This window comes from Podarcis raffonei, chromosome 4 (genome assembly GCF_027172205.1).
Source record: "Podarcis raffonei isolate rPodRaf1 chromosome 4, rPodRaf1.pri, whole genome shotgun sequence".
NCBI classification, from domain to species: domain Eukaryota; kingdom Metazoa; phylum Chordata; class Lepidosauria; order Squamata; family Lacertidae; genus Podarcis; species Podarcis raffonei.
Genome location: NC_070605.1, coordinates 34,282,430 through 34,300,738, shown reverse-complemented (window position 1 = coordinate 34,300,738; position 18,309 = coordinate 34,282,430). Strand labels below are relative to the sequence as shown.

Below are 18,309 nucleotides of genomic sequence, written 5' to 3'. Positions count from 1 at the left end.
CAATCGGGAGCTTTGACGGAGGACTGCCACATACCAACTGCAGAAAGCAAAGGGGTGGTATGGAGGGAGAGGGAGGGAGGGAGAGACCCTCCTCCTTTCTTTGCAAAACTTTTCAGCCCAACTTTCCCAGCTTCCGCTTCTCTCGGATTGGCGAGGCCGTGACGGGGGTGGGGGGGTGTCGGTTTTCCTATGCGATCCCCTGAAACCTCGCCTTCCCTTCTTTAAACCTCAGGTGCAAGAGGGCGATCTGCTCTCATCCCGCTCCGGACTTCTTCTGGGGGGAGAGAAGGTGATTTTTTTTGAGTATACTTTCCTTTTTCTTTCCCCCCTGGCAGTTCCATTTCCCCTTTTCCCCTTCTGCGGCTCCTCCCTTTCCCCCTCCTCCTCCGCCAGGGGAGGCGGGGGCAGGACTGGGAGGCTTCGGAGCCGGGTTAGCAAAAAGAAGGGAATTGTTTGAGAGTTCAGTCATCCAAAAAACCTTCTTCCATATGGAGGCTCCGGCTGCCTCGATCCCAGTGGCTTTCTCGGCTCTCTGCAGTTTCTTCTTCCTCTTCCGCTCAGCTTTGTAGGGAAGCTGCGGACTCTTCCTAAAAGCAGCCTGCTCCCAAGTACAACAGCCTCCCTTTCTCCCTTAAACCTCCTCCATCCAGATTCTCAACATCAGCTTTATTTGGGTGAGTGCCTAGTTGAACTGCCCGGGCTGGGAGCTCCCCAGTCTTGGGGTTTGGGGTTCTTTGTTGCTGTTTCTTTCCTTATCTTTAAAAACTCCCTTCTTTTCCTTTTTTCCTTTTCTTTTTCGGTAACCGCTCTCCCTTCAGCAGCATCAGAGATTTTGGCTGAGGGAGGCAGCAGTAGCAGCAGCAGCAGCAACAACAACAACAACAAAACAACCCCAAAGTTTGATTTTAAACAAAATCAAACAAAACCGAGGAGCAAAATAAAGTCATAGGCTTCCCCCTGTAACAGTAATTTGTGGTGTTGGGAATTTGGGAGGACAGAACATGGTTGTTTGGTTTTTTTCCTTTTTTGAGGAGAGATGTAGGATGAGTTTGAGAGTTTATAAGAAGTCAAGATTTTCCCATGGTTCTTTTAACTTTCTCTGGTTTGTGCAGGTTTGTTTTTCACTGGGCAGGTGAGATTTGCAGCCTGGCTGTTTCACTTTTTTGCCATCATCTTGGCAGTAATGGAGGACCTGGCAATTGCTCTGTACAATTCAGCTCCAGCTCTTGCCAAAAGTCCACCAGAGATTGCAATGTGTTTGTTTGTTTTTTTAAAAAAAGGAAAGAAATGGGGGAGAAATAAACTTTCTTTATCATCTTAGTTCAGGCTTGTAAGGCAATCTAGGAAATGCCTTGTAGCAAGCCTGCATCAGTAGGGTAGATTTATTTAAAAGTTTTTTAGAAACTTGAAAAGATGGGGGGGAGCATGTAAATGTTGCAGCATCTTTTGCTTGTGACAATGCAGGCTGCTGCAACATAGAGAATGCATGAATGAGTTTGCTCAGAGTAAACAAGTTTGTTGTCTGCATTTGCCTGCTCAACTGCTTATTTTTGTAAACTTTTTGTTTCCATCTTTAAATGAAAAAGAAATTGGCGGTAGTAGGTAGAAAAGTATTTTAGAGGATTTTATATCTTACATGCCTTGTTTTGGTTGTAAGATTTTGTCAGAGACTTGTGATTGAGAGGTAAAAGTTATTTGCAGGAACTTCCCAGTTCAGCTTTTCAAAAGGATATTTAACACTTGCTAATAAAGTGGGGAGAATCCTCAAGTAGCAAAACTTATGTAAACACCTTAGGCATAATCCAGCTGCCGTTAAGCCCTTTTAAGATTTAGGGATTTCATTGGTAGAGAGTTCTGCACCTGCTTAATTCTCCTGTTGGTTTCAATAGGTCAAAAAGGTGCTTACTGTTGGCTGGGTTGTAACCTTGGTGTTCTTGAGAAATATTTCCAAGAGCCCTCATTTCTGAAATACTTAAGTTAATTAAAAACTCTTACTAACATTTTAGTTTTTTAAAAACTGGATGTCCATATATTGTAATTGTATATAGCAAAACTATATTAATATTGTGCTTACGTTAAAATTGTAAAAGTTCTAGGTAAACTGGGATTTTCCTGAGAATTATGGTACAACAAATCTAATTTTGAAAAACTTCCTTGTGTTTTTTTATGATCCCATCCCCATTACTTCAAAACTACAAACCTGCAGCTCATCCTATATGTATGTAAAACTCCCTATGAGTTTTTGGAAATTAAATATATATATTATAGTTTGTTTAAGCGAAGGAAAAATAAGATAATATTTATGTGAAAGATGCATAGGTGGAAGCCAAGAGTTGTTCACCACTCTCTGTTTAGCTCCAGGCTTCCCAACCACTTTCATAATGAAACCTGTGGAAGATGGTTATGTCCAGGCACAATGTCCTTGCTTGTAGCTAAAGAGTAAAGTTTAAATTGCATGTGGCTGTTTCTAACAAGGATTCAGATATTATGACAGCTATCTAGGAGATTTGTGTCTATTTAGGTGTGGATTTACCTCACTGTGGGTTGTGTAATGGAACTGAACTGTTCTATATCAATGCACCACATGTTCTGTTGGGGGTCATTGTTTTAATAATCAAATGTTTCCCCAGCTATTTTTATTGATGTCTGTGTCTGTGTCTTTGTTGATAACTGATTTTTAGAACATCACTGGCTTAGTCTGAAAGAATGAGAGTCACAAAACAGAGAGAGTTTTTATTGGTCCTGCATCTGTTGTTGAACTGGTGCATACTTGCTGAATAAACCTCAGAGGCACAACCCCTTTTAACGTAGAGTTGACCCATAAAGAATACCACCCTAACTACTTGTAACCAATGAAGGATATTTTATATATATATATATATTTATACACACACACACACACACACACACACACTGTCTTCCCATTCATCCTAATCCCCTCTGTCACACACGAAAAATATCCTGTTAATAATAAATCTTCCCAGACCCTTTCTATAATGTCTTCTGCAAAGTTTGCCACTTAGAAATGTAGATTCTGCTCCTATTAACTCTCCGCTAGCTGCGGAGTGCAGGTTCCAGCTTTTACTATTTGCATTTAAGTCTTCAGTTTGTAGTTTGTTTCCAGTCCAGCGGTTCCACTGCAGTGACTAATGAAGGTCCACAATGTGAGAATGTGGCAGTTTCAAACAGACCCTAGCTCTTTCTTCCAGAGATTGTAAAGGGAAGGCATAGACAGTTGGGAGTTTGAGGTAGGAGTGGTATACATTCCTGCGTACAAAGCACAAGATCTGGAAAGTCTATTCCTTGCTCAAGCTGACTTCTATGATTCTTTTCTAACCCACAAACCTGTGATAACATATATCTAACTCATGAATGCAAATCATTAGAGCATTCATCACAACTTGCAATAATAAATAACTGCAGCCACAATCATGTGAAAGAGAAGTTGTTAAACCAGTCGCTTCTGTCGGTAAAGAAAGGTTAGTAGTATTGAGATGCTGAAAATTTAGCTACAGCGAAAGAGTGAGTCAGTTTTCTGATTGATTTACACCCATCTTTAATTGCTAGAAAGGAGGAGTAACCAAAACACTTTCTTTATATAGGCTGGCAAAGGAAACAAGCACAACCCATATATATATTTAAAACACTCTCTACCTTTATAGCTTAAGGGCTGGTTTGTGGTGAGTAGCTTAAGGCCATGCCTATAACAGCCATATGGATAGGCAAGACACAAGAACTACTGTTGATATAGGGAGGTAGACTTGGGGAAGCTCATTATCTTGGCCTGTTTTGGCTCCCAAAGGTGATGAGAGACTTGTGCCATTGACTTCAGTAGGAGTCATAGTAAGTTGGTATGAATCTGGAAGTCTCCCTGTTAGGGAGGGTGTTGGTGAGTTCAGCTTGTGAACTTTTTAATGATTGGTTCTTCATACTGAATAGCCTTCCTTGATATTCATTTTACAGGCTAATCTGATCTTGGAGGATTGCTTTATCAATGGCGGTAAATTGAACTTTGCAATGTTGCAGAATGGAACTTTCTAAACAAAAACAATTAAGCACATTAAAAGTTCAATGCATAATAATCCTATCTTAGCAACAGGTGTTGGCTGTTTCTGATGAAAAGCTCTGAGACTCCTTAACTTATCTACACTTTCAAGGGGTCAGACAAAAATCCAGTATTCAATACATTCATAGTATAAATACAAATACATGTTTAATGTTAGGTCTGAATGAGGTCACTGTGACAGACATTGCTGAATATGTTCTAGCTGTGATCTTGGTATGGGTGTTGGCTTTGGTCACATTACCTTCTGACGATAGTATGGTGTATGGGTGGGGAGCTTGTGGCCCAACAGATGTTGCTGGCCTACAGCTCACATCATCTCTGACCATTGGCCATGCTAACTGAGGCTGATGGGAGTTGAAGTCAAGCAACATCTGGAGGGCCACCGGTTCCCCACCATGAACTTCTTAGTCGTGGTGCCTAAGTTGGAACTTCCTGCTTATGACATTTCATCTTATGACATTTCATCTTATTTCAAAGAGCTTTAGTCTGAACTTTTCCAGTTGAAAAACTGATGATGATGCCTGTGTATATTTTGATAGATTTTACTTATTGTTTGATTTCTTAATGTTGAAAACCAGTTTTGCTGCAGATTGGTGCAGAACTTTAATGATAACTTTTAGCTCATTGAGCTTCCATCTACAAACACCAAAATTCCCAAAGTTGATAGCATTCATATGACCATATACTGTGTTAATGTGTTATTGCAAGTGATGATTCAGCAAACTGGGGAAATTTCGTGAAGCAAATAAAGCTTCATCTTGCTTAATAATTTTGCATTCTGTGAAAGGAACAGATCTTCATGTTGCCTTGCATCTTTCTGCAAAGAGTAGTCTGGCAATAGAGTTTGTTTCTGCAGATTTTACTGAGTTATGTTTTAAGGTGTATAGAGTTAACGTTTTAAAAATTACAGCTTACAATGATATTAGGAGTTTATTTTCTATCACAGCATCACATTGCAGAGGTCCAGTTCCATCATAACAGTGGAACCATGGTTAAGCATTCAAGAGTAGGCGACAAAACCATGCAGACCTTCCTGCTGTAATGCAGTTATTCCCAATCTTGGTTAAAATTAACATAGTCTGCTTGTAAATTAATGTTGAGAACCCATTTTTAGTCCCCTTCTGCGATGCCAGTCAGATGGAGAAGACAGATATGGTTAGATTATTTGCATACATTCCCTAGTGACATTGGAATGTACTATGGTTACTGTGCAGTGTGTGTGAAGAGAGCTGTCTTTAGTGCAGGGATGAAGTGCCTGTGATTCTGCAGATGATGCTGGACTACAATTCCCATTATCCCTAACCATTGGCCAGACCAAAAGCTAATCTAATCCAGCATTTTGTTCTCTGTGACCAACCAGATGTCTATGGCAAGCCAACAAGGTCATGAGTGCAACAGCACGCTACCATATGCTTTTATACTATAACTATCATCCCTTCTGACCACTGGCCATGTGGGCTGCAGCTGATGGGAACTGTAGTCTACCACCTGTAGCAGGCTACCCCTGTGTTATGTATGGTCATGCTACATGCATGATGATTGGGCTCACATGATCCCCTCTTCTCCTCTGATGCAATTCTGAGGGGAAGATTGGAAGTACCTGTTTCTTCAAAACTTACCAGAATTCCTTGTTAATGTCTGAATTTTGGGATCTCTGGTTATTTTGAACTATGGTTAGTAAACTAGCCAGGATCCTAAACAACAATTTAATCCTGGCTTGTTTGAACTAAGTAGAGTTGCACAAGTGTGAACATAATGGGGATCTCTTTGTTTGTTTAAAAGTAATTCCCATGTGGAGAGGAGGAGAGGGAATGAATAGTGTGTGAGCCTTAGGTTCATGGGCAACGATCGAAAGAGAGATGGTGCCATTGTAGGTGTTCTGGGAAGGTGTCCTTGTGCTTTGTGGGTTGGCAGCATGTCAGCTCTGTCGTGTACTTTGACAAATGGAGATTCAAACTATTAATGCCTGAGTTTGTATAGTCTTCTCAGAGGACGCAGTTTTCATGTAGGAAACCACTTGTTTGAAACAAGCCAAAATGTATCACTTCAAAGAGAAGACTTGCTTTCATGTCTTCTTTCAGATGTGGTACATTATGGTGTGCGGGGTGTGATTTTCACAAGTGTGGGTATAAAAAAAGTGACTTCCCACCTGAAAACTTGAGATTGTACTAAAGCATGAGAGGATTATGCATAGCTGAGTTGGCCCTGAAGATGGTCAGCTGATGATCTTGAGCAGGTAGGCAACTGACCTAGACTTTTAGCCAATAGCTGTACAGAGAGACTGTTGTAATCTTCAATCACACCCTTCCCCCTACCCCAGATGACTGACTCCTACATCTTCTCTCTGTTAAACCATTCCTTCAAATTCCCCACTCCAAAAAGCAAAGTTGGCTTTATCTTTAGAGAAACTTTTCGATACCAACATTTGAGGGTGGGAGCAGGAAAGGGCAATGACATCAAATCCATTAGTCAATTTTTAGTACAGTTGCCAAAGAAAATGTTTTTTAACATACTTGGGGGGGGGAATTGTGTGAAGGATCCAACTGTAGATGAAATAAATGTAGGCCATTCATTTACAGAGTAATCAGAGTGGGAATATTCTGGCAGAATTATGCAACAAAGATTATTTCCAATTGCCACTAAGTTGGAAGCCTCTGGGTTATTAATAATTATTGTACATTTATGCAGTCTTTCTGTCTACCCCAAAAGGAATAATGCATAGATCTAACTCTCTCCACAATAAAACACTTGGAACTGGTCTATGTGTTAACTTGTACCACAGACCAGTAGACCTGTGTCAAATTGTCCATACAGCCCAACTGTATTGTGAAGTCAGACTCATTGTTTGACTTGAGGTTGTCATGTTGTAAATTTCTCTTTTCCCATTCATTATGAGTGGCAACCATGGTGGAGCACAAAAATATATAGTTTGGTGCACAAACAACCCCCTTAATGGATAGTCAGATTCCATAATAAAGTCAGTGCCATTTCTTGCCAAGTTCTGGAGCTCTTGCAAGCAGGCTTAGATAGGGTGTTACAAATGAAAAACAAATAATGATGTTACATTAAAAAAACCAAAACTTAGCTGGTCAGCCCTGCTTTCTGATTTGGGGTACTAAAGGCCATGAAACGCACCTCAAGTTTAGGCTGAGAAAGTTTAGAAGCGTAGAAAAGGTAACAAGTATCCATGTAAATAATTCTTGGTAAAAAAAGGGTTTTTTTAAAAAAAAACCTTGAGGAAAGGCTTGAGGAAAGAGAAGGTGGAGTTTGGGCAGACATCAAAAATGAAAACCATCTTTCAAGGAGGATAGAATTTCTTGACCAAATCCCCAGTGCAAGAACTGTAGTGATCAAAGGAATAGTTTCACCCTTCATCTTTGAGTTAGATTCCTCCTCTGCAGAACTGATGGTGAGAAGACCCAATTGACCTTCTTCCCCAGTCCTTTTGGGTGGGATCTTTGCTGCTCCCAAAGTGTTTCCCCTTGCAGTGACTCCTCCTTGGATACTGCCTTTTTTCCGGTGTGATGTGCATAACAGCTGTCTGGATCACAAACAATTGCTGTTTCACTGTTCTGTTTCTCTAGGGTTGACATTAGAGAAACAAGGTGATAACCATGCAGCATTTTACTCATTTAAAATCTGTAGGAATTATTTTTTAATGTTCAAATGCTCTCAATTCCAACATGGAGAACATGGATCACTCATCCTATTAATATAGTAAAAGGTCCTAGGTGGTACCTTAGGCTGCAGTTAGTGTGATAGTTTTCACTCTTTCTAGCCCTGGGATCCATCTCTAACACCAATCTGTAAAATGAAGTCCACTTTCAATGTTTTATCTTGTTTGTTACTCTTCCTTTTATTCTATCTGACTGTTTACATTTGTGCTGCTTGCTTTCTTACACTCACTGATTCATCCAAAGGAGGTTGTGGTACTGCAGTTACAACTTACCTTAATGCCAACCAGTTGAAGACTAATGTACAGAATATTCAAGGAATGAGAATGCACAACCACACGTCACTAATTCTCAAAGACCCAGACAGCCTTGACTGAGATTGATAAGAAAGGTACATGACAAATGGAGATTGTTGATGACTTGCCTCAATTTAGTTGTTCTTGTTATTATTATTTATTTCATTATTATACCGCTTTATATTTTAAAGAAAAAAACTCAAAGCGGTTTAAAGCATCAAATGAAACAGTCCAGAATAAAACTTGGCAGAAGAAAGTCAGATATAAAGAATGCATTCAAGGAAACATAATTAACAGGAAATTAAACTTTTATCTTGAAAGATTTCAAAACAAAACATTACAAAGAAGATCAAGCACAGGATGTGCATTTAGGGCAGCAAGAACAAATTATCTTAACATTTCGAGATAAAACATTACTCAAGGAAGTCAAATGTAAAATGCACATTTGAAACAGCATTATCAGCAAGAGTATTATCTTAAGCAGAGGACGTATCTGGTGCTGTTGCTGCCAGTCCTGCCAATGATGGTTCATGGCAGCCAGCGGCTGTGGAAGCTCAGGCTCGATGACCTGGGTCTGCACTAAGAGACAGCCAAGAGACAGTTCTGCCTGCGAGCAGCATGTTTTGCCTGTGAAGTGCCTCTAATTCTGCTGCTTGGAGAGGGGAGGAAGAGTACCCGGAGAGTTGGCTTCTTCTGATGACTCCTGATTCATCCTGGGTTTGTGGGAAACTCAACCCTCTTGTTTTCAGCCACAGGAATGATCCTCTGAGACAGTTGTCTGTGTTCCTGGCTCTTGGGTGTGGGGCAGGATGTGTGCCAGTTCTGCTCTGTTCTTGGATGACAGTGGCTAGAAGTAGGATGCAAATAAGGAGAAGCAGAGCAGAGGCGGGATGGTGGTGGAGTGAGAATTGTAAGCTGCTGAGTTCTAGCTGTAGGGGAAGGAAGGATCATATGGGCAACGGCTGGTCTCTTGTGGCCTCTTTGATCCTGGCTTCAAGACAATCTGAGATCTTCTGAGCAAAATCTCTCCTCTCTGTTATTTCCAACTTCTTTCTATAGGATATTCAGCATACAGTAACCTCTTCTCCTTCCTTTGTTTCCCCTCCCCTCTCTTCTCTCCACATACAAGCTTCTTCTCCCCTCCCTCCCTTTAAATCTTCTTGGCAGAAGTTGAAACACACAATGAGCTTGGACCAAGATGAAACTAGTTGTGGAGTGTGTTGGGCAATGAGATTCATTTGTTCTGAACCTTGAGGAGAGAAGGCGGGTGAAGGAAAAGGAGGAGAGATGACCCTCCCCAGATTGGGCACAGTGCCAAAAATGTGTTTTACTTGGAAAAAGAAAGTTTTGACGTTATCCTGGAGTTAACTCTTTCGCCACCCATAATACAAGGACCATTAGACAGAGCAGCAGACATCTTACTGCCCTCCTAAGGGCCCTATAATAAACCCTGACTTAACTGTTGTACCACATTAGTTAAGATTGCCATACTTATTTTGATAGGCCAAAACCTTTAGGAGTACTTAGCAACTAGCAGCCATCATCAAGGATACTGACAGCAAGTGGCATCCCTCAACTGAAGAGAAATGTGCATTTCTTTTTCAGAGAAACAGTTATGATTGTCACCATCTTTAAAAAGTCAGAGTTCTTCAATTAGAGATGGAATATCTGTTCTATGTTCCCTTCTTTACCACAGGCACCATGTTATTATGATCACCTTTTAAATCAGTTCCTTTTCACTGCAATACCTCTAACCCTCCTCATTTGTACCATGAGGAAAATGTTATGCCTTGCTTCACAGAATGTAGGAAGTTTGAGCTGACTATTGCTGTTTAGACAGATATTTTCATACCGTGACATGAACGGGATTGACAAGAGCCTTGCTTTTTCACTGCCAAGTAGCTGTTTTAATTGAAAAAAAGGGGACTGCGGGGGTGAGGTGAGAGGAAAGAGGAAGAAAGATGATTAACACAGAAATGTTGTTGCTTGCAGCAACTGAATAATCACAGCAGCTGGCATTGGATTATGGCTTGCAATTTGTATACTTTGAGTCATCACAAGGGCTTGATAAATTTTCTCCAGATGAGAGGAAAATGAATGTGGTGAAAGAGATGGTGGTGAGGACATCCATTTTCTCAGGAAAAAAGTCTATAGGAAGACAGCCTCATATCTGGGTTCTAGGCCTAGTAGAGCTACCCAAAGCCAGCCTATTTCTTATTAGTCATTCACATTAACCTGGTGTGCACATCACATTAAGCCATAGTTACAATAAATAAAGGTTTTAACGTGAACAAAAGGTATGCTGGTGCATGCTTTTGAAATTAGGGGCCTTCTGAAATTCCCCACCCTGATCCTCCTGCATGGTCTGGCCTGCTGTGTTGTCCAAACCAAGGCTCCTTGTTTGTGTCTCTCTGCACTATGAGCAGTAAGCCAAAAACAAACCTTGGCTTCTGTGAATGGTTTGTTTGTAGAGAAACAAACCACAAACCCAGGTTCAGAAACATGACAAGACAGACCATAGCTTGTTTCCTGGCAATGTGGCCGCAGCAGGAGCCAGAGTGGAGCAAAGTGCCTACAATTTCAACTCATTGATGTTAAACCATAGTTTATTTTAACAGTGATTTAATGTGACATGTGAACCAGGCCATTGTGTTGAGGGAATAACATGGCAAAGTGCATAAGTACAGCACTGGATTGTTGTTTTAATTCATGCATATTGACTAGATGGTAGCAGTTGGGTGATAGGCTTTTGCTTTGAGCCCCATCTCCTGAGTTGGGTCATTGGCTTAAGACAAATTTGACAAGCATAGTGACACATGAGCTACTCCTAAGTACTATTATAGAACCCGCATCAGCAGGATTTCCAGGTAATGGAAGTTAATCACACAAACAATGCTCTGTATTTTGTTGGCCACCAGATACCTTGTTTGTCTCCATTTGTTTTTTCAGTTTTTTGCCATTACTGTACTATTTTGCAGTAGGTAGACAACTCTGATGCCTGAGGGCTCATTTTATGTCAGTATTATGTCACAGTTTGTCTTCATTACAATATATGTAGTTCAGTTGCACTGCTATAACTAGATTCCCTGCTGCCACAATAAATGCCAAGACCTCAATCCTCAAATTCGATAGCATATTCCACTGAAATCAACAGGACATGATCATGGAGTGAATGTGCTTAGGGATGGTGTTTAAATTTAAACTAGGCCTCTTGTTCGTTTGACAAACATTTTCTCTTGGGTCTGTGATTTTGAGCTGGTTTATTTGATATATCCCTGTAAAATTATCCTGCTGTTTTTGTCTATACCAGCCTCTTACCACACTGCTTTGGTATGGTTGCTCCTTCCCTTAACCACAGTATTTTGTGTGCACTGTAAATTGCTTTGTTTCCATTGTAAAAAGTAAACTGATCTGTCCTCCATCTCTTTGGTGCTATTGGACCTTCAGAGTGCTAACACTTTGAATTCTGGAGATTAGCCAGTTGATTTTTTTTTATTTGATTTTTTTTGAGAGAGAGAAAATATAATTAAGTGTTTTACAAATAGTAAATCTGTAACAGCACAATCCTGTACATATCTATTCAGAAACAAGGTCCATATAGTTTAATGGGGCTTACTCCCAGGTAAGTAGGGATACAGGATTGCATCCTGTCTCAGAAGTAGTTAATTCTTTAGTCTGCTTGTTAGCATCCACTATAATATAGATATGGTAGGAATTATTGTCACTGATTAATGTCACCAATTCAACAAGAGTATGTGTGAAACTCAGGTTGTCTTCTCCTCTGTTCTGAGAAATAATGTACCAAGTTGATTTTTTTCCATTATGACTCTCTTCTTTCTTAACCGTAATCTTATTTTGTAAACTAAGTATAACTCTTAGGGTTCCAGAATCATACCAGGACTTGGATCACTCTTGATCCACAGTGCAGTTATTTTAATCTAAAACATCACTTCTAGTTTTGAACCCATGGAGGTATGAAGCTATTCATGAAAGGGTTTTTGGTGTATATGCTGGCGATTTCCCCGAAAATAATACTTGGGTAGATGTTCTAGCAGAGAAGAATTTTTTATACTAAGCCTAAGATTAGGTAGAACTAATCTGGTTTTGCAGCTATCCGAAAACACATCTGCAAATCTTTTGAGGAAGATTGGTCAGAATTATGGTTAGGGGTGGAAACCACATGGAACCAAGCCACCCCACAATGTTTCTACCCTGAACCTTGCAAAATACATTGGAATGGGGGAAGGTGGAGTTCAGAGGGAGTGCAAGTTGACACATAGATTTTTCTTTTTTTAATGGTGGGAGACCCTTCTGGATCAGAATTACCACTTCTCTGACTCTTCTTCCTGTACTCTGCTTTCTGAAAGCTGCATATATAATGTTTCAGACATATAGGAAAGGCAGGCTATATTGCAGTCAACAATGGCCTTTGCGGTGAGGAATAGCTTTGGACTGCTTGGGAAAACTTGATTCTGGCCTTGAAGATAAAAAGTAGATAATTGTGTTTTTAAATTAAGATGTGGGCATCAACTGAAACAGTAAAATGACTTGGAAGCAGGACAAAGGATTTGAGTTCATTGGGAGCTGAATGCATTGTTCTTTCTATTTTATACATATGTTTTTTCTGACTGGTGTATAATTCCAACTGTCTTCCTTGCTCTCTTTTCTTCCTATTCCTTATTCCTTTTGTAAACAGAGCATACCAAATCCAGCTTCATTGCTGGCTATGCTCCACGTGTTTGTTTTCTGTACACGTGCTGCTCTTGCCAACTCTGTTGGGCTTTGGCTGTTGAGAGGAGGAAGGCAGGATGGAGGGGTGGCAGAGTGACATGAGAGCAGGCTGCTGCTTTACAAATTCATATTTGTTTAAAGCTTAAAGGCTGCTTGAGAGAACTCTTGGAGTGAGGAGAAAGTAGTAGGGTGGGAATGGGGAAGAGGAGAATGTAAACTGTGTCAGCAGTAGCAAACTTTCCAGCTGGAGCCTGCTCCTGTTGCCTGCGTGAAGACAAGTACTTTTAAAGATCTTAAATCTCAGATACAGTGGTACCTCGGGTTACATATGCTTCAGGTTACAGACTCCGCTAACCCAGAAATATTACCTCAGGTTAAGAACTTTGCTTCAGGATGAGAACAGAAATCGGGCTCCAGCGGAACGGCGGCAGCAGGAGGCCCCATTAGCTAAAGTGGTGCTTCGGGTTAAGAACAGTTTCAGGTTCAGAACGGACCTCCGGAACGAATTAAGTACTTAACCTGAGGTACCACTGTATAGCACAAGTGGGGACTGCAACAAAATGTTGCAGTATGTCCTTGCCTACAATACAGCTGTTTAAGGTACTAGCCAACTATTTTGTCTAAGCAGGGCATCGCCTGCCCCTCCCCATATATGCACACCCACCCACACCGTTTTCCTGTTTTTCTTTTCCAACTGATACTCGGCATTCAGTGGTTTCTGTGCATGCTCAGAAATGTTAACATGGTCAGAAAGCTTACGTCTCATTTTGAAAGGCATGGGATACCCGGCACTCTGTTCTTGGACAACGGGCCACAATACGCCTCAGGAGAATTCAGAGTTATGCATTACATAGGAATTCCAGCGCAAGGCACTATTCCATGGATACTCACAGAACAATGGGAAAGCAGAATCAGCAGTAAAGACAGCCAAAGCAAACAAGACTGCAGGGGATCCTTACCTGGCTTGATTGGAATCACAGAAACACACCCTTGCAAGGAATGAACAGTAGCCCAGTTCAAAGACTGATGGGAAGGAGGATGGAGACATTGCTGCCCTTGGGGGACTCTTTGCTACAACTCCAGGGGAAATGGTGAGACAGTACACTTGGATTCCACAAAAGGAAAGAGCTAAACAAGCAAAGTACAATGCACAAAACAAAGACAATGTATCACCTGGAACAATTGCACAGGCATGAAGCGAGAAGCTGGTATGACAACCAGCCCACCTGGATGACTGTGGACCAGTGGTGAAGGCTCCACTGTGGTGTATTTGCTAGCAGTAACCTGTTGGCCAAACCAACTGATTAAGTTAATTGTCTGCTTTAACAAAGATGTAACTACATGTATAGAGTTCAGAAGTAAAGCTAGCTATAGCAGAGGGAGGAGTCTGAAGAAGAAACCGGAAGTGGGGAAGTACATGGCAAGGAGAGAGCATCATGCCCTGTAACTGTTCTGTATGAAACTATTTTAATGAAGTACACTGTTATGTGGGGAGTTGCCCCTTTGAATGCACAAACAGTGTCACCTTAAGAAGCTCTAACTTGTTCTAGATGCTCTATAAATATATGAGGATTTAGTTTTCTTTCACCAGAAGGTGAAATGTTAAATTAACTGTCTCCACTGCTCAGTGGCCAAGAGATTATGGGCTATTATGAGATTTCAGGGAAACAGAGGAGCTAACCTGTTACAACTTGCTCTTAAGGTTTTCTGAGCTAAAACAACTACTCAGCTTGTTTATGGTGCTCAGGTTTGGGAACTGGCTGTACTTCTTCAATAGACAGTATCCAGAATAAATATTTAAGATCACATTTGTGCTGCTTTCTCTCCCAGCGTCATTTCTGAGGCTAGAAAACAGGTTTAAGTTCCTTGGAAAGTAAAATCCAGAGGCTACTACTTAATTATTGGCTTAGGCTCACCAGAATGAATATTTCTAATGTAGCATATTTATGTTTTAGGGGATAGCCAATTAGGAACCAGCGCATAAATCCTTGAGATCTGTGACAGAGGAGCACATTCAATAGGGTGGGGCTTTCTTACTCTTATTCATTATGGCCTCAGCTGGAGCTCACATTACAGTTAGATTGGCTGGTAGATATAGATCATCAACATTATTTGTCCTATGTTGAGGGAGCCAAGATTTCCCATTGGTATATGAAAATGTTTAGTTGTGCTTGACATAGCTTAGTCAGTAGAGCATGAGACTCTTAATCTCAGGGTCATGGGTTTGAGCCCCACATTGGGCTAAAGATTCCTGCATTGCAGGTGGTTGAATTAGATGACCCTTGGGGTCCCTTCCAACTCTACAGCTCCATGATTCTATGATCCTGTGATCTAATTACTAGGTATTGTAATGGCCAATGGCTAAGTAATAAATTTGAATCTGACCAGGGCCCATAGAGGTTCATAGTTTGTAAGCAGAAAGGCTGAAAGGCTGCTCTCAGGCAGATTTGAGCAAAGCAGATGATTTCATCCTGGAGCATAGGGTGGTCAGGTCAAAAAGCAAGGCAATAATTGAAGAGATGCTTAAATGGAGATTAACAATAAGACTTCCAGGCCAGACAGGAAAAGTTAGGGATTCAGAGAGGGCCTGAATCTCAGTTCAGCAAAATTTAAAGTTCACGCAAGACTGAAAGCTGAGAAGATCCAAGTCGCTAAATGGTGAGGAGAGGCATATTGTTGAACTCAATGGATCACTGGATGTTCGCATCTCTGTCTCCAAGTGCAGTTTTTGGTTTGATTGGAGTATGTGTACGTTCCTACTCTAACCAGCTTTCATGGCAGCACAGGAAATAGAGAGCTCATGCTTGTTCCCCAAAGACCAGGGTTTGAAGCCTACAACATCTGATGTTATGCTGCTTCTATAAATAGCAACATTTGTCCACTCCAGTGAACTAAGCCCCACATTAAAATGAACGTGCACTTAGTGTGATTACAGTCTTAATTAATTTGCAAATTATAGTCTCAATTAATTTGATATTCCCACATGTTCTTTCTTGCAATTGCACATAATTAAGCAATGCACTTGCCTTATAGCTCAAGATTGCATTTGAGATTGGCTTTGCAGGAAAAATCCTATAGAGTATCTAACATAATTAAAATGAAGGTACTTGTGCCTTAATTTTTTTTATTTTAGGGAGTGCTTAATTTCATCATCACCATTTTATTTGTATGCAACCTTTCCATGGTTAAAACCATGTACAAAGTGACTTACAATATGAAAGAGGTACATAATTAAAAAATAGCCGTAGACAATAAGTAAAACACATCAAAAAGTACACAAAATTGAACAATTTCCACATAAATCCTAAGAGCTTAATAACAGCAACATCCCCTGTTAAACAATGTCCAAGCCCAGTTTTTGAAGCTGGTTTTAGTCAGGGCCCTGCCCTCCCAGGCCAGGTGGGAAAAGGCTAGCAAGGCAGGGAGCAAGTCATTCAGAACTCACAGCCAAGATGGTCAAAGCTTACAACAAAATCTACTGAAATTACAATAACTTGAAAGAATAACTTAAATTGTAAGTCAAGAGTAAAGTTCCTCCAGATGTAATAACCATGAAAAAAACTCTGCTTTATATAAAGACATTTTGTTTTAGGAGCATATTGTGATGTCTCACAATGCCACGAAACTAGTGGTGCTAAAAATAGCAATTACAGTTGCCCGTTCGAATTCCCAGGCAGTCATTATGTGTGCTAAAGTTATGGAGGTTTTGCCAAGGATTAATGAAGTCATGGAACTTGAGATAGCTGGAAGTAATTTCTGCAGTATTTCATCCAAATGTTATAGGAATTTTAATTTAATGAAGAGAAAATAGAATAGGCTATTACTTAAGATCCAATTATAGTGTGATTTAAAAAAAAAAATCCTTTGCTACAGCAACTTAATTCCATATTAGCTAGCAAGTTATGGCTCAGTATTCAGAGGGTCACTTTGACAATTTGGTTGCCAGTAAGTGGGATCTGCCACAACTTGTTATAGTGCGGAGTGCTCCTGTTCATTGTTCCAGTCATACTGATACTCCATTCCCTTCCGTCTGGTTTTCCATCCCGTTTCCAGCATTCGTTCAGTATTTCCGCACCACTGAGCATACTCGGCCATCATTGGGCAGTTGTGGGGTTGTTTCCCCTTATACTTCTGCAGACCTCAGGTTTTCCTCCAACTACTAGTGATACCGCTCTTGTACATGGAAGATGCCATTTTGGATTCATAAAGATCCACACTCAAGAGATTGAGTTCTCCGTAAGTACATACAGGGTATTGGTATATAACCCAAGCTAAGTGATGCTACTATTGTGCCAAGTCCATGATAAGAAAAACTAAACTGAATAATGAAAATGTCAGTATAAACAAACTATAGACACGATCTACCCACTTGCAGCCAACTATACATGGAAAGATTGCCAGTGTTTGTCCTCTGAATGTGCATAGGCTTATCTGAAGCGTTTTGAACACAAGAAGAGCCTGGTGGATCAGAACAAAGGCTTGTCAAGTCCAGTATCCTGTTCTCACAGTGGCCAACCAGATGCCTGTGGAAAACCAGCAAACCATGTGAGCAAAGAATATTCTTCTTTCCTGTATTGGGAACAGACAGGCCGTGTTTCCCATATCTCTTTCAGCCCTTCCTCTTGCCCAGGTGAAAGTTTATTGGGCACCATGTACACCAGTGGAGGTTAAGGGGACATGACACCTCTATTTGTCTTGTGAAATGCCATCATTGATGTATTTCCACAATCCATTTTGTTTTGTATCTGATGCATAGAGGTTACTATTAGTAAGCTACTCCTAGCTGATAAAGGAGGTCAACGTTGAAGAGAAGTTGATTTCTGAAAGTGAAAAAGCATTGGTGGACATACTAGACTGAGGAAACAAGAATAGATAACAATTACAAATATGACAGATATTCATTGTAGAAATGAGGAGATACTAATTGCTGAAACACAGAAGGTAACTAGAACTACTGTCTTCATTGTATTTGTGTCAGCAACATAAACATTCCTGACAGGTGGTATTATAAAAGAAAAATTGAACTTATCAAAACAATCCCAAAGGAGGAAACAGATTGATTCACGTCGTAGAGAAGTCCTCCTTTGTTGCTGACATGATTGTAATGGTAGGGACTGGACAGCATAGGAGGTGTGCTAGCAAACGTTGCTAAACTCATGAAATGCAAAAGCACCATAAATAGCAATCTTGGGGTGTTGGAATTCATCTACTTCACTGGCCAAAGGAGGAATAAACTTGAGCTTGGTACTCGCTGATATATGGGCAGGCTATTTATGAACAAGTAACCAGTACACCCACACACAGAGTGACCTGGTTGACAGGTAGGCTTTATTACTAGTTTATGTAATCAGCAGCAGCAAAGCTTTGCTGGACATTATCACGTCAGGCTTCCAAGAGTGGCATGTATATGGGATCTTTGTAAAAGCTCACTGTACCTAGAAAAATGCATGTAAGGGGGAAGGCTAGGCTGCATGGTTTGATTATCTGCATGGTTTGATGAACTGTCTGCTATTCTAATCACCTCATAAACACCGTAGTATGC

At 40.6% G+C, this 18,309-nt stretch overlaps 1 protein-coding gene across 4 annotated transcripts in view; it reads left to right on the top strand.

The window, feature by feature from the left end:
• BOC (BOC cell adhesion associated, oncogene regulated) overlaps positions 1 to 18,309 on the top strand; it is a 75,165-nt gene that overhangs the window by 12,893 nt on the left and 43,963 nt on the right. For 2 of the 4 annotated variants that reach the window (XM_053386118.1, XM_053386114.1), the window contains exon 1: positions 339 to 674. The exons of 1 other annotated variant lie outside the window; for it this stretch is intronic. The gene's annotated coding sequence lies outside the window, so the exon portion shown is untranslated. Of the gene's footprint in view, positions 1 to 141; positions 290 to 338; positions 675 to 18,309 lie in introns of those variants that run through there. One more of the 4 variants, XM_053386116.1, reaches the window with a different exon arrangement.